Raw genomic sequence first — 13,373 nt, forward strand, 5'->3', positions numbered from 1 at the left:
CATTAGGCTAAATCTAAAACAGAACCAGAACAGATCCAACAACTAGTTTAAGTCTCTGCAGACTCTGAATCCAGACACACTCCCTCATCATTGTCATCATGTTGGTCTTCGCTATTTCTACACACACATGCATTTCTACGATTTTATCATTCCTTTTGTCACCCTCCTTAAAACCAACACTGGCGGCTGTATTGAACAAGTTCCACTGGGTCTTAATATAGCAGAACACAGTGAGCTCTGCATACTGAAACCGTAGTTAGGTCCAATGCAAACACCGTGTAGGGAGAGGGAGAGAATGTCATTCTGAAAAATCAATACGAGGCCCAGTCTACGACCACGTATGAACATATTGCTGCCTGTGCTGCTCATCCTCAGGGCCTCTGAGGGGCTGAAGGTCTGCAGGGCTGCACCCCGGAAAGGTCACCGGCATGACGCATACGGAGAGATTTACAACCAGGGGCTGTTCTGATATGCCAGTCATGATATAAGTCTGGAATATAAAGAGCTGTGAATGGAGACAAAGTATAGAAGTAAATGTAAAACATAAATAGGCCGGAGATTCCAACAGAAATACAAAAAAAGGAAGCCTCCACGGAGCACCACACAATGAGCGCTTTAATTTGTGCAGATGGGACTTAAGGCTCAAAGTATAAATGTATGGCTGTGTTTTCTAAGTGGCTCGTTCTTTTCAATAAGAACCAGGGTCTCTCGGAGGTGAGCCAATTACAGCACGCAGGGAGGCCCTTATCGGAGAGCAGCCTGCGTTATTGAGGGGTGAACGCACAGAGGAGATTACGGACAGATAAAGACAGAGGAGCCGCGTCTCCGGGTGGGAGGTGGCGAGAAGACGAGCGGGGCTGCGCTGTTAGGCCTTTAACTTCAGCGCCGGGTCATTTGGGTTTCGGTTCTGAATCACACGGGTCATTTTTAACTGTTAGCACCGGCGTCCGCTCGAGATGAATGGAAATGTGTAGAGCTGCGAGTGCTGCTGAGTCTGAGGGAATCATGTGCTGAAGTGGAACCGGTCGGTTCCTGTGTGTGTGTGTGTGTGTGTGTGTGTGTGTGTGTGTGTGTGTGTGTGTGTGTGTGTGTGTGTGTGTGCGCGCGCGCGCCCGTGTGTGTGTAAGCGCACACACTGGCAAACATGTGCTCCCAGTGACTCCATCCATCAGGCTAATTACACATCAATCCCGTTAATTCTTCATTATCATTAACCTTGGCAGTCTCCCCCTGAGAACACAGCCATCTGGTAATTCTTTCAAAACTTGCCATTTGTGTGTGTGACGTACTGCACATGTACATAAACGCGCCTCGCTAAGTGCTAAGAGGCAGCGTCTCTGCTGGCAGCGCGGCACCGGAGCAGCCATTCTCTCTGAGCGGCGAGATAAAAGTTGGGTCTGTATCTGTACCTGAGTTAATGAACCCCTGCTGTTGAATCATCGCTAATGGATTAGTCCATTATGATTAGTCCATGATAGCTGCAGTGCCCCTCCCAAGCCCGACGTTTGTCATTTTGCACGCAGCAGCGCGTCCCGCTCATCATTTCTCATTAATCAGCCCATCATGAAGTGCTGCTTAATCGGCGACTGATTGATTGATGAAACAGCAACATTTTCCTGTCCAGGAATCGCGTCTTCTAATGTGCTCTGACGATCAACAGGTCGGGAGCGCCGCGAACGTCCTGCGCGTGCTAATCGATGGATGCGGCCCAGTCGCCGCGGCTCATCAGCTGAGCAGATTGGACGAATGAATGGAGAGAGCGACTCCGGACCGTCAGCAGCCGTTCGGACCCTGTGTTAAAATCCTAGAGCATCAAACCATGGAAGTGTGAGCGGAGACTCCCACATCTAAAGTAGTGTGATCCTCATAGACCTTAATTAAAAAATTCATCCTCCGAGGAGAAGCAATTTCAACATATCTACGTAAAAAATAGAAGAGGACCAGAAAACTTTGGTAATTAATGTTGTAGAAACAGGAAAGCAGCAGCTCGGGGCCTGTGAACGGTCCAAGCACACGCTTACATGTGAGCTGAAGCAGAGGCAGAGGCTCCTGCTGCTTGAGGTGTGAGTCTGCTGTCATACTGGTACCAAACCTGTGGTGGCAGCAGAGCAGCACACCAGTCTTTAAAGCCGCTTCATTTGGCTGAGGGAGCAGACAGCGAAGGCAACGCTCCAGTTCTGTCTCCGAATTGCTCGTATGTCCTCTATGCGCCATTCAGAGATGCAGATGTGCCACATCTGTGTTTTGTTTATGTGCCACTTAAAGAAGTCTCACCTTTATTTACTCCCCAGAGCCTCAGCTGGGACCAGTGCGAGCCGCTCACAGTGAACCCAGTGAGTAAAAGCACGGGTCTGGTCCCGGAGCTTTGCCGTAACTCATCTCGTGGCGGAAGCCGAGGCGACGGCAGCGTCGGTACTGATGTGCTCCAGCGCCACACGCATCTAAAGCGTCCATAAATGAAACCATTAAAAAACAATTTGCTTTCCTGTGGGTCACCAGCGCGCAGAGCAGCAGGATCTAATACATACAGTTGGTTTAGATGGAGCTGTCTCATATACAAACAACCACGCTGCAGCCCATTACTCAGTAACTTCATTTAGGAGGCGACAGCTTCATTCATATTTATGCTTCTTTGTCTTCTGCTTGTTTTTCCAACCCTAATAGAGAACAAGTCACGTAAACCCTCCTCTGCCTGTGTGTTAAACTTGTGGCCTGATGAATGAAAATAATAATCATTTTTACAAGAGCAGTCCATATATTTGATTTCATATTTGAACACTGATAATGGGCAGCCAGAGATTAGAGAATGTGTCCCATCACGGTGGTGAAATTGACCCAAAATAGGATCAACAGGCCATGAAATTGGCACAGAAATAGTGGGAGCGAGTTTATTTTGCAGTGGGAGAGTCTTCAAATGAGCTCCGAAATGAGGCTGCTTTATCTCCAGGATCCCGCGGAGAAGGAGGCTAAAGGAAGCAGGTGAGATATTCATGGCCCCTCGCACCAGGTCGGATGAGGCCGAATAAAGGATTAGCATCTGCGCGTGTGGTCGTGATGCGGCCACTCCCAGCAGCTCACACTGATGCAGATGCTGTAGCTGACTCCTTTTGTCAGAACGCTCATCATCTCCCGACGCCATGCCTGGACTTGTTGTACTTCTTATACCTGCATGAAGGAAAGCAGGGGACAGGTTTCACTGCTCTGCGTGTGTGGAGTCCAGGCACAATTGATTGGAATCATATGAATATGTGGTATCTGCGATGCCAGCTCCATCTTCAAGGTAAAAGAGGCCTCCGGCTCCGTTGCCATGGACACCTCTGGGCTCCTGAGACAGCTGCACCTCTTGTTTTACACGCCGGTGGGAGTGGATGTCGCGAGCGCCGACGAGCCTCCATCCATCTGAGCACTCGTCATTACCGAGGACCGCTCTCGTGTTCATCATCAAGTGCACTCGTGGAATGTTAATGCGTTCTAAATGCTCAGATAGATGCAGACTCATGACAACGCTGCATCACTGTCACATTAAGAGGACGGCCATGCTTTACCTGGAGCTGTGATGTTTTTGCGTTTGGTTATATTCCAGACAAACAGGTGAGCGACTGACTGATTACAGCCAGTACAACCGTCGCGGCTCTGAATGTTCTAATGGAAGGTCAGGCCGCAGGCAGGCGTTCCACCTTGTCTTCAGAGTCCTCCCACTGCTCGACGCATGCAAAAAAGCTTTAGCTTGTATAGCTGAGAGGCCATTCAGACTAATATGCTGGTGCAGGACTATGAAGTACATTAAAAACAGGGTTTTTAAACCAATACAAATCCTGACAGACCAGTTTAAGGACTAAATCACGTGTCATGTGTTTCGTCCTGCTTCCACAGAAGAAGACCTCAACCTGCCAGATGAACCATAATGAAGCTCTCTCTCCCCCAGACACCACCTGTGTGATAGCAGATAAAGTGCTGTGTATCACTGGCCGGTGGCGCACAGAGTGGTGGTTCTGGTTTTGAGATGATTGCGAAGGATTATTACGCTAAAGGCTGCTCCTGGTTCTGGTCAGTGAATGCGTCACAGCTCCTGCTGTACTGTAAATACACATGCAACACCGAACTGAGTCGCGCTGCATCAGTATTCATTTATTTATTTACCCAGCTGCTGCGTTCCTGCCTCCGAGATAAGAAGATGGGTGAGACTTTGATCATTCTCTAGTACAGAAGGTGATGCTGACACGCTCGGATCTGCACACAGAGAGTGAGCCGTTTGTGTTTTCAGCACAGCCACTAACTGCTCGCTGGGCAGATTGTGAAGCACTGTGAAGCACTGTGAAGCAGGGATCCTCAGTGGAACCGGCCCGATCAGGGTGAAGCTGCTGTACGTCACCTTAGCCTCATTGTGTGTCCTCCCTCTCTTGACGTCATCTGTTTGATGCATTGGTTGCTGTAACTCTAACTCTGACTCTAACTTTAGTTATTAGGCACTTTAAAAACTGTTGAGTTGACCAAAGAGCTACATAAGTATATATATATATATATATATATATATAATATATATCTATTATATATATATTATATATATATATCTATCTATATCTATACTCTATATATATCTATCTATATATCTATATAATATATATTATATTCTATCTCTCTATCTATATCTATATCTCATCTCTCTCTATATCTATCCTCTCTCTCTCTCTCTATATCTCTCTTATACTCTATCTCTCTATCTCTCTCTTCTCTCCTCTCTCTCTCTCTCTCTCGCTCTCTCTATCTCTTCTCTCCTATCTCTTCTCTCTCTCTCTCTTCTATATATACTATACTCCTATATATCTATATCTTATATGATGGCCCCAGTGGTGCCTGTGGTGATCGGAGCACTAGGGGCTGTGACCCCCAAACTGGAGGAGTGGCTACGACAGATCCCTGGAAAAACATCCGAAATCTCAGTCCAGAAAAGTGCAGTCCTAGGAACAGCAAGGATACTGCGCACAACCCTCAAGCTCCCTGGCCTCTGGTAGAGGACCCGAGCTTGGAAAGTGGATGAGACCACCCGCGGAGGGTGAGAATAGAGTGTGTATATATATATATATATATATATATATATATATATATATACATGTATATATACAATAACATATAAACATATACATTAAAACAAGAGCAGATAATAATAATCAAAAGTCGCTGATTTTATTTTATTTCATGCATTATATGTACAGCATCAATGTCATCACATTAAAAAAACACGTAACCTAAAACTAATGAATCTGCAGATTAAAAGCTCCATCTGCATCTATAAAGTAGCTTCTACACCAGTTTATTTACTAGAGATGTTCCCTGTGTTTTGGTTGTTTTTATAATAATCTCACACTTATAAGTTTTTATTCTTTGTAACACTGTTTTATAGCGTCACTATAAAATATTCCCCCATTAAAACATCAGCTTTTCAACAACCACATTTAAATAGAGTCTCTAGTTCTCAGTGTTTTTGTGCCGCTGCTCTGTTTTCATCTATTTTAATGACAAAATCAATGAGCAAACTGATGAAACTTACTTAAGTTGTGTAATCCAAGTTTGGAGAGTTTGCTCATTGATTTCCCCATTGATTTTCATACTGCATTACCTTATTGTGATGGATCACCCGGCCATGGAAGGACTTAGGAGTTTGCCAATACGCTTCCATATTCTGAGAAAGAATGGAAGCTTGTAGTTCCCTCAACGATGTAGAAAATAGCCCAACAACAGAAAAGCACATAAACTCACAAAAGGCTCAGCTTGTCAAAATGAAGGAAGAGAAAAAAGATAAAGGGAGACAGTCCTTTTGAGTTTGTCCTCGGTTACTGGGCTACATCGACGGTTATGTAAGCGTATCCTCAGCCTGGAGCTGCAGCCACGTCTCAGTCAGGAGGTATTTAAACACGTGTCTGATCTCAGTCAACATTGGTTCAGCCTTATCTTCTGCTGTTTGTGTGAGCTCTGTGGCGTCATGTGACCTGGATCGTCCGTGAAACATGACCCGGATGTGAACAAGGAAAAGGATTTCATTGGCTTCCTGCTGTAAACACAGTTACAGTTATAGTATCTAAAAATGTATTTGACAGGCGTCAAAATAGGAGCTGTCCAAATCCTGAACTCCCCCAAAACTGAAACCCACCACCTGATTTCGGTAACATAGAGCACTCAAAAAGTCCCCCAACCCCATAGAAACTGAACAAATCTAGACTCACAAAAGTCACTGAGAAACTCTGTCGAGTGGGCATATTGTACAGGACCAGCAGCTTCTTGTGTGTGTGGAGCACTCTACTGTAAATACCCCTGCTCTTTTTGCAGACCATGGGCACCTGTGTGCCTGCTCATCTCCGCCCAGGAAGACCCTCGGCGAGGAAAACCCAGCCCCATCACAGGAGGAGCGCAACCACCACACCCAGAGAGTGAAGGACAGGTTGCTCTGAGCTTCTGACCCTCATTTAGCCTCCGCTCAACCAGCGGCCGCTGTGCTTAGATGATGCTGGATGAATTAGTAACTGGTCTGACTCTGTTCTCCCTTATCCTGAGACTGAGATTGTCGCTCAGACCTTCCGACCTGGTGAAAGCAGAGTCCTGATGTTGTTTACAGACACTCATGCTGCCTTTGGAAGTGTGGCCCCAGACGTTGCTGCAGGAAGCTGGTACAAACCGTCCCTGCAGGGAGAGATGACAGCGAACCGCTGCCGCCTGACGCTGATGAAACCTGAAAGTCTCTCCAAAGTAAACTACATTCAGAGTCAGTAGATGGAGTACTGTATGTTGACTAGTACTGTATGTCCTAGGAACAAGTATTTGTTTTTGTTGGAACATTGATCAACTCCCCTTCGACCTTCAGTTACACACCTCAAGGGGATAAAACATCCAAGACATACAGTACACCAACTCTGATCATGTAACAATCAAACAGCAACTGGTGGTTGAACTGATCCAGGTCGGATCGATGACTCCAGAGCTTTTCTGTCGGCTGCTGTGCTCAGAGACCAAACATGTTTCTGTTGTTTCGCCGTCACTGATTGAATCTGTTTGAAAGCAGCAAAATTAATAGCAGCGTCTGACATTTAAGTTGTGGGGTTTGATCGCTCGTTCTTGAGGGGGAGCAAAGTGCATCATCAGCGAAATAAAAGCAGAGTGTGATAATTGTCAGGTGTGGGAGGTTCCCTCCATGGACTGTACAGGCATCACTCACAATCAGGTGCTGATGGGAACATTTAGTCAGGCACGAGTCCAAAGACTCTCCCACTGATCCAAACAACAAACTTTGGGAAGTTGCTGACGTCACTGATTCAGTATGAGACGAGTAGCTTCAGGCTGCTACCGTCTTTTTTAGGTTGAACCCGGTTTAAGGCCCTCCATCATTCGGAGCAGCTTCAGCTACAGGATGCTGTCAGGCTCCTGTAAATGCGGGTTTGATGCAGCTCCGTCTGCTCGCAGTGGGATGAAACAAAGACGCGGCTCAGGTAAACAGTGGGAACGCCTCGCAGCTCTGGACCCGCTATTGTCTTTACGCTACAGAGATTGTTTTGAAGCCTCAGCACCACGAGGGTTGGAGGAAGATGTGTCTCTGCTCAATTCCAGGGGGGTTAATTACAGCCGCGTCTTCTGTCAGATGAAACGGTTTGATTTGTTTATAATTCACCCATTTTTATCTGTCTTTATTGTTGCAGACAAGAGGAAGACGTTTAAAGGTAATTTGACTACAGACGTCTGGTCTCAACTAGAATCAGGAGAATATCAGCTGGGACTTCGGCCCCACTGAATCCCTCAGATCTCCATTAAAAACTCACAAACCAACTCATGCACTTAAAATCCGTGTTTGTTACATTTACATCGACATCATTCCAAAGTGTGACTCATACGTTCCCTCATTTTACCCTCTGTCCTTTGGGGACGTCTAAATTGCACAGCTTTAATGTTCTTTGCTCCCCAGATCCCACGGGAATAAAGTGTTTGGGGGTTTAAAGCCTTTAAATGTACTCGACTGGCATCAAAGTGACTGACAGGACAACAATAAAGGAGTCTTTATGCAGCTTCGTAGGCTTCAATAAAAACCTGAGAATTGAAAATTCTTTGCCTCATTCCTGCTGCGCTGAACATCTGAGGGGCAGGAGAATGTGCATGTCCTCCCTTTGGCCTGTGGGGGTGGAGGAGGTCGAGGTTCACAGAGAGACGTCCAATCAGAACAGCTGCCACGCATTGAAGGAGTTTGAGTAAAATCATCTAACGCCAAACTAGTGTAAGTCCAGTGTTTCAACCAGGACCAGTGTTTTGAACCAGCCATTATCCAATAACTCCAGTTTTTAGTGATCAGAGCAGATTTATGCAAAAATCCTTGCAGACAAAGAATCATTTATAGCTGCTTCTCCAACAATGTGACGATATGCCACCTACTCCAAAAAATGAAAATGTGTTTTGTTCCGTTCCTTAACGCGAAGCTCTGTTTATTCATTTAAGACGTTGTGTTCGTTGTAATTTTATTTTGATTGGTTTCATAATTTGAGCTGTGCCAAATAATCACAGACTCGCTGACTGACTGGTCGACAGCAGCGGGCGAAGCCTCGCTGATTACAGCGCGAGGAGCTGTTTACTTTACGTCGTGTGCTCGTACTTTTCATTTCCTGAGCGACAACCTTAGCAGACGTGTGTTTACCTCCCCGTTCAGATCCATTTAACCAACGCGCTTCAATTTGAAACTGAATTTGAGACTGAAACGGAGTTAAGTGAAATCCAAGTAAGGAAGGACCGCAGCACACGTCTGCGCTGAGCTCCTCCTTCTAACGTCTCCTGAATGAATGTTGAATAGGCATGTGTTCGTGTCGGCAAGGGCTTAGGTTTAAATTCCACTAATGCCATGTGGGTGTCGTGTGGTTCATTTCCCTAATTAGGGCTCCTGGTGCCTCTGCACGTCTCTAATTAGTGCTGAGTCACCTATGGTTAATGCACAGAGGCTGTCATTTAAAGTACGTACTGTAGCTGGTCAACGGACGCTCAGAATATGGCTGCAGCTGCTGACTTACCGCTCAGTCTTCAATCAATCTCTGAGCAGCAGAAGGCCCGTGAGCTGCATTCTGACTCGCCTTCTTTCCCTTTTTTGGCCTCAAAGACATGAAACCAGTTTCAGAAGCTGCTGATGTCTTTATTTATAAAGTCAAACATTTCGGGAGCCACGAGCCCAAAGCGCCTCTTTGTATTGTTTTCTCACCTACAGACAGTGAATCTAGGACTGGACCCAGGAAGGACTCCTGCAGCATCATTGCTCTGCAGAATATTCTCTTAACCCTCTATGGCTTGGTGTTGCGCTCGGGCAACAAACCACTTTTTTGCCCCATAAACCGCCTATTTAAATTAAGAAAAAAAAAAAAAAATTAGAAGTCTTAGCATAAGTTTGTGACCAATGACATTTAAAACCCCTTCCATGAAAATCATGTCTGAACACACTGAGAGATTCAAATGAAAGCTGTTCTTCAACCTTTTGGTCTATATGAAAGCGGTTGGGCTCTTTGGAAAGGCAACACTCTGTAGTTTTCACCAGTGATATGAATTTCATTTTGCCCCCCATCCCCCAAAGTCCGCCTGGCCCAGTTAACCCTAATATGATAGAACTCTGGCCTAAATCAATCTACAGACACCAGGGAGGGCTCAAACGAAAGCATATAGGCTGTAGAAATACCCAAAAATGCTAAATTAGCGTTAATGTAACCCAAAAGCTTATTTGTAATGATCTGGGACAATAATTCATAGGTAGGAAAGAGCAGGCTTCACTTTCTGGCCTTTTGACCTGACTGGAGACGGCTGTCTGAGCGTCCCAGCCGGTCGTGTCACATATCTATGCATCCTGCACACTCTTACATAGAATAAAACAGGCTGTGCCACGTACTTAATTAATCACAATGAAATGATTGCTGTATATGGGATGTGTTGGGTGTAGACGTGTCAGGTCTTTAACCTTAGCTTGTAAAGTGTATTGAGATACATCTGTTGTGAACTGGTGCTATATATATAAAACTGTGAAGTGAAATGTGAAGTGAACTGAGTTAAATTATAAAAAAACAGACATTGATTAGACACAATGTGAACACAATCAGTAACACAAACACATGCTGCTCAAAATGCCCATGTCAATGACTGATTAATCATTGTTGTTGAAATAAAACATGTTGAAATTGTTGCTGCTGACTAAATAATAGTTATTTGGTTATTTTGTATGTATTTCATGCTTATGCTTTAATGCTTGTTGCCCTGAGGCAACAAACCCTAATCTACTGGGGGTCCTGTGGGCATATTTTATGATCAATATGTTATCACGGACCCCAAAGCTACTAGGAACCAGGCTAAAATATATTTTTTTCCTCTTAAAAAAAGTCATGCAATAAAGGGTTAATGTTTTTTTTCTCTTCTCTCTTCTCTTCTCTAAATTAAACACTTAAAAGCCTTATTTTAAAGTTGAGATGTTTAAATTTAATCACAGTTTCCCAATGACCTTGTCTGAATAAAGGTCTGATTTTCCACCTGTTTGCTCAGTGAGACCGTCTTCATGGTAGAACAGTAGAACATCCGACTCAGAACCGCCCCTGCTGCCTCACTGGTGAGTTCCTTACAGTCCTACTGCGCCATAATGATAAGCCTAATAAAGAGTTACTGCTAAACGACATCACAGCCGCTATCAGCTGCGCTAACCTGCACAACAGGGTTCCAGTCGCTGAAAAAGAACCAGACAAAAGGCGCCTGTCTTAAAGCGGCTGAACCCTCGACGACATGCATAATCACGGCGGCGCAGTTAATTATGACTCCCACATGTTGGAGCGTCTACTGCCTCCCTGTGCACTGGTCTCAGGAATGCAAGTGGAGACTGTGGCGCTCCTACGTCCTAGCAAACGCAGGCTGGCGTCCGTCCAGCGTGTTGTCAGACGTCGTTTGCCTCCTGATATTTCATGCTGGCGATGCAGCCGTAAACCCGCGCTGTTCCCAGACGGGTCGGCTGAAATGCCACCGGTGTCAAACCACGGGCCGGGGAGGGAACGCCGGCCTCTGGTGCTCAGAGATAGCGCCGAGGCGTCACCGTGGCGTCCCACCCGGCGCCGAGCGCGAGACCCACTTTGTTTACCTCTGGTGAACGGGCCTCGCGAACGGGCCCGGGCGGCTCCATCGCCGCGTGTCATCTGAGGAGAGGGGGGAGCTCGGTGTATCTATCATGCAGCACTGGTGACAATAATCAATGTGACGCGCCATCTGCCCGAGCTTCACAACCATCTGCATTTGTAATCACTCTGAGCCCTGCTCCTTCCCTTTCTCTGGCTGCTCCACCCCCTCCTCACCCCCACTCCCTCCCCCCACTCCACCATCTTGTCATCTCTCCAGACTTACTCTCCCGCAATCTCTCAATATTGTGTTTCTAATATCAACTGTGGCACTAATTAATGGAATTGTACAGAGAGAATGGAAAACAGATGGCTTCATTACACAAACAAACATTCAGCAATGATCCCTGCATAACAAGGCTTCTGAACATACTACTCCATATACTACTAATAAGAGGGAGAATCTCCCGCTTCTCTGGGTTTTTTCCATCTATTAATTTGATGGAAACGATTCCCTGGCTCAGTTCGCTGAGTGTTTTCAGACAAAAAAGGGCAGATGTTTTTACCATCTGCCGCCCAATTACAGTTTTATCGTCACCCTTCGTTTGTCGCCATATTTTTTGCATAAAACGCGGAACGTAAAAGCGAGTTTCTGCGTGTGTGGCCAGGCGTAAAAAAACGAGACTTTCTCTAAAATTGCAATTCGAGGGAATCTGGACGATTCGCGGGCGGCGGTTGCTTCGGACGGAGAGTGCGGGGATTTCATCTCGCTCGCTGAGAAATTTATGCTAATCAAGCGGTGGCACAAACGGGCCCCTCAGAAGGAGCCCCCGCACGAGCAAAGAGCCCCCTTCATCGCCCGCTGCGGCTCACGTGACCGGCAGACGCGTGCCCCGCAGCCCCCCCCACGGGTGAAGGGTCCCCGGGGCCGAAGGGAGACGCGGTGCTGGAGGACCCACCTTCCACTGGCATCCAGCAGGCAATAACATGGCGGGCTGAAGCGAACCGGTGGTGAGAGGATCAGTTTCATATGTGACATGCGGTAAAAGCAGGCGTGTGTCGTTGCACTTCCTGCCTCCAGCTGCCGCTGGCACACGCACACATGAACCATGAGGCCAAGCGGCACCTTCGCCACATCACTCTAGCTGATCACGCCGGCGCCGATCGATTTATTCATCTCATTGTCATTGTCCGGGTTATTGTCCGTTTTATCATTTGCCTGCTGCTTATTGCAGACTCAGCGGTTCTGCTCGGGTTGCCCACTCTCAATGGACCATTTATTTTCCCCTTTTCTGGGGGATTGGTCATTTGTGGACACTAAAGCTCTTTTCCATCTTACTGAAACAGCCTGAGCTGGAGCCTGCTGATGTACAACAAGGACAAAAAGGTAACTGACTTCATTCAGGGGAACATGTCTGGAAAGCGCCTGTCGTGATCCATGTGACGGTGTCGGTGGTGGAGCAGGTTTTACATTTCATCAGCATCCTCTTATGTCCTTGTCCTGTGAACTGAGTAGATGCGGTACGTGACATCACTGATGTGATGACCTTTGGTAAGTTCAGCACTTCACTGCATTTACTGGGTTTGGTGGCTTTCTATTAGACTTTCCAGCAGCAGTTTGTTCATGTGTAACACATTTAAGCTTTACAGTTTTTCGGTTATTGTCTGTGAGACAACACATCATCAGTGCAAGGTCACGTCACACTGATGTGAAATGAATGAAGCAGAGATGTGTGTGTGGAAGCAGTCATGGCTGCACCAGCATCACCAGCTCCACTAAAAGGTGCAGTGCAATACACCCAGTATGCAACGATGCTGCATCACTGCATTAATGCTGTGAGACTCTAGCTGTATCATGCAGCTACAGTATTAGATACTCATATAATCAATACTTTAAATGAAACGCTGGATTAGAAGAATGCATGATGGGGATTAGAGACACATGGTTTGATAAGGTGGATCCGTCCCCCCCCACCTGCTTAGTTAAGTGAAGTTCTGTTAAATAATAGTAAAAGCTTTTATTGTGAAGTCGTACAGTAAGACAAGTAATTTGATGTGTCACTAAGCAGGTTTTGCTGAGGTCCCGCCGGTCCCACCCACAGCCTGCTGTTCCTCAGCTGATTCAGCACATTGAATCTGGAGCACATCCATCTGGTGGAGACCATTTTGATTTGCCTGATTAGCGAATCAATACATAAAGGACAGAAACCAGCCTCAATGCAGTTACAGTCATTCTCATCATATTCTCAATTAGACATAATTAGCAATTGGAAGTGA

The sequence above is a fragment of the Betta splendens genome, chromosome 4, assembly GCF_900634795.4.
Source record: "Betta splendens chromosome 4, fBetSpl5.4, whole genome shotgun sequence".
Taxonomy (NCBI): Eukaryota; Metazoa; Chordata; class Actinopteri; order Anabantiformes; family Osphronemidae; genus Betta; species Betta splendens.